The sequence below is a fragment of the Ascidiella aspersa genome, chromosome 5 (genome assembly GCF_963924565.1).
Source record: "Ascidiella aspersa chromosome 5, kaAscAspe10.2, whole genome shotgun sequence".
Lineage (NCBI taxonomy): Eukaryota > Metazoa > Chordata > Ascidiacea > Phlebobranchia > Ascidiidae > Ascidiella > Ascidiella aspersa.
Window position 1 is genome coordinate 12,634,453 of NC_139451.1, and position 2,500 is coordinate 12,636,952.

A 2,500-nucleotide genomic window follows, 5' to 3' on the forward strand; every position below is an offset into this window, starting at 1 on the left:
AATTTGCGTTCAGAACGTCGATGCTCAATGTGTCCTGCAATTCACACTAATTCACGCAGCTAGCTGCGTCCTTCATCGACTCACGAGCCGAGTGATCCACCGCCAAGAGCCATCCACGATTGTTTCGCTCGCACAGTGCCTCGCACTATAGGGTGACAAAATAGACCGCGCCGAGCGGTCGGCCAGGCCGACGCTTGAAGCCGGAGCGCGCGGCACCGCGGCACTCGACGCGCAAACATTACCGGGTGACCGAATCGCCGGCCGGCGCGCCGCTCCTCGCGGGTCGGGCGCCGGGTAGCAAAGACTTTTTCTCTCGCTTGTCCGAGTTTCGCGTTCGCCGAAGCGTTTGCGAGACCGTTAATGATCCTTCCGCAGGTTCACCTACGGAAACCTTGTTACGACTTTTACTTCCTCTAAATGATCAAGTTAGATCGTCTTCTCGGACGCCGGCTCGACCGTTGCCGGCCGCGCCAGGTCCAATCGGAGGACCTCACTAAACCATTCAATCGGTAGTAGCGACGGGCGGTGTGTACAAAGGGCAGGGACGTAATCAACGCGAGCTAATGACTCGCGCTTACTGGGAATTCCTCGTTCAAGGGAAATAATTGCAATTCCCTATCCCTAGCACGACCGGGGTTCAGCGGGTTACCCAGACCTGTCGGCCAAGGCGAGCACATGCTGATCCGGTCAGTGTAGCGCGCGTGCGGCCCCGAACATCTAAGGGCATCACAGACCTGTTATTGCTCAATCTCGTGTGGCTAAACGCCACTAGTCCCTCTAAGAAGTTAGACGCCGACCGATTGGGTCGCGTAACTAGTTAGCAAGCCAGAGTCTCGTTCGTTATCGGAATTAACCAGACAAATCGCTCCACCAACTAAGAACGGCCATGCACCACCACCCACAGAATCAAGAAAGAGCTCTCAATCTGTCAATCCTCACTGTGTCCGGGCCGGGTGAGATTTCCCGTGTTGAGTCAAATTAAGCCGCAGGCTCCACTCCTGGTGGTGCCCTTCCGTCAATTCCTTTAAGTTTCAGCTTTGCAACCATACTTCCCCCGGAACCCAAAGACTTTGGTTTCCCGCAAGCTGCCGGAGAGGTCGTAAAACTAACGCCCCCCGATCGCTAGTTGGCATCGTTTATAGTCAGAACTAGGACGGTATCTGATCGTCTTCGAACCTCTGACTTTCGCTCTTGATTAAAGAAAACATTCTTGGCAAATGCTTTCGCAGTCGTTCGTCTTGCGCCGATCCAAGAATTTCACCTCTAACGGCACAGTACGAATGCCCCCGTCTGTCCCTCTTAATCATTACCTCGCGCTCCGAAAACCAACAAAATAGAACCGAGGTCCTATTCCATTATTCCATGCACCATTATTCAGGCGAATCGCCTGCTTTGAACACTCTAATTTTTTCAAAGTAAACGTTCCGGCCGCCGCCGACACTCAGTCAAGGGCACCGGCGGAGAACCGGAGGTGAGGCCAGGACGGCCAGTACACGCCTTGCGACGGACCGGCCGCCTGCGCCCAAAATCCAACTACGAGCTTTTTAACCGCAACAACTTAAATATACACTTTTGGAGCTGGAATTACCGCGGCTGCTGGCACCAGACTTGCCCTCCAATGGATACTCGTTAAAGGTTTTAAAGTGTACTCATTCCAATTACAGGGCCTCGTTTAGAGTCCTGTATTGTTATTTTTCGTCACTACCTCCCCGCGTCGGGAATGGGTAATTTGCGCGCCTGCTGCCTTCCTTGGATGTGGTAGCCGTTTCTCAGGCTCCCTCTCCGGAATCGAACCCTGATTCTCCGTTACCCGTAAGAACCTCGGTAGGCCAGTACCGTACCGACGAAAGTTGATAGGGCAGACACTTGAATGATCCGTCGCCGGTGCGAGACCGTGCGATCCGCAAAGTTATCCAGAGTCACCAAAGGTTGCGGGCCGAAGCCCGGTCGGTTTTTGGTCTGATAAAAGCACGCCTCCCGCGAGGTCGGCGCTTCACGCATGTATTAGCTCTAGCATTTCCACAGTTAACCACGTAAAACGTACGATCAAATGAACCATAACTGATTTAATGAGCCATTCGCAGTTTCACTGTACGAGAGCTCGTACTTAGACTTGCATGGCTTAATCTTTGAGACAAGCATATGACTACTGGCAGGATCAACCAGGTAGCTACTTTAGCGTAGCCCCGAAAGGCCGACGAAGGAGGCGCCGCTGATGCGGCGCCGTCGCTCGGTCGATGCGAAACCCGAAGGCTTCTCTCCGTTAAAATTTCGTTCTTTGCTCGGCTGCCCGAACTCAGAAAACCGTCACCGCCCGTCGCACCCGCCGGAGTAAGACTTCGTCGGCAGGCCTTTCGACCGCCACGTCGCCAACACCGGCGCGAGCGCAACGCACGCCAGACAACTTCGCCGAAGCGACCGCTCAGAACCCGACAAACTGACACTCGGCTCTTCGCGCAGCAGCAACATCTGCCCAGCGAGCCAATCGCCTTTTCACCGA

The 2,500-nt window shown here is 54.4% G+C and overlaps 2 non-coding genes across 2 annotated transcripts in view; both read right to left on the bottom strand.

Annotated features, from left to right (window-relative positions):
- Positions 1 to 111, bottom strand: part of LOC146144108 (5.8S ribosomal RNA) — a 154-nt gene extending 43 nt beyond the window's left edge. The window contains exon 1 of the ribosomal RNA XR_014498854.1: positions 1 to 111. This exon is cut by the window's left edge and continues 43 nt beyond it. This is a non-coding gene — a ribosomal RNA (5.8S ribosomal RNA).
- Positions 112 to 358: 247 nt separating this feature from the next.
- On the bottom strand, positions 359 to 2,169 carry LOC146144109 (small subunit ribosomal RNA). Its single transcript, XR_014500515.1, has one exon. It is a non-coding gene; the product is annotated as a small subunit ribosomal RNA (ribosomal RNA).
- Positions 2,170 to 2,500: the final 331 nt, after the last annotated feature.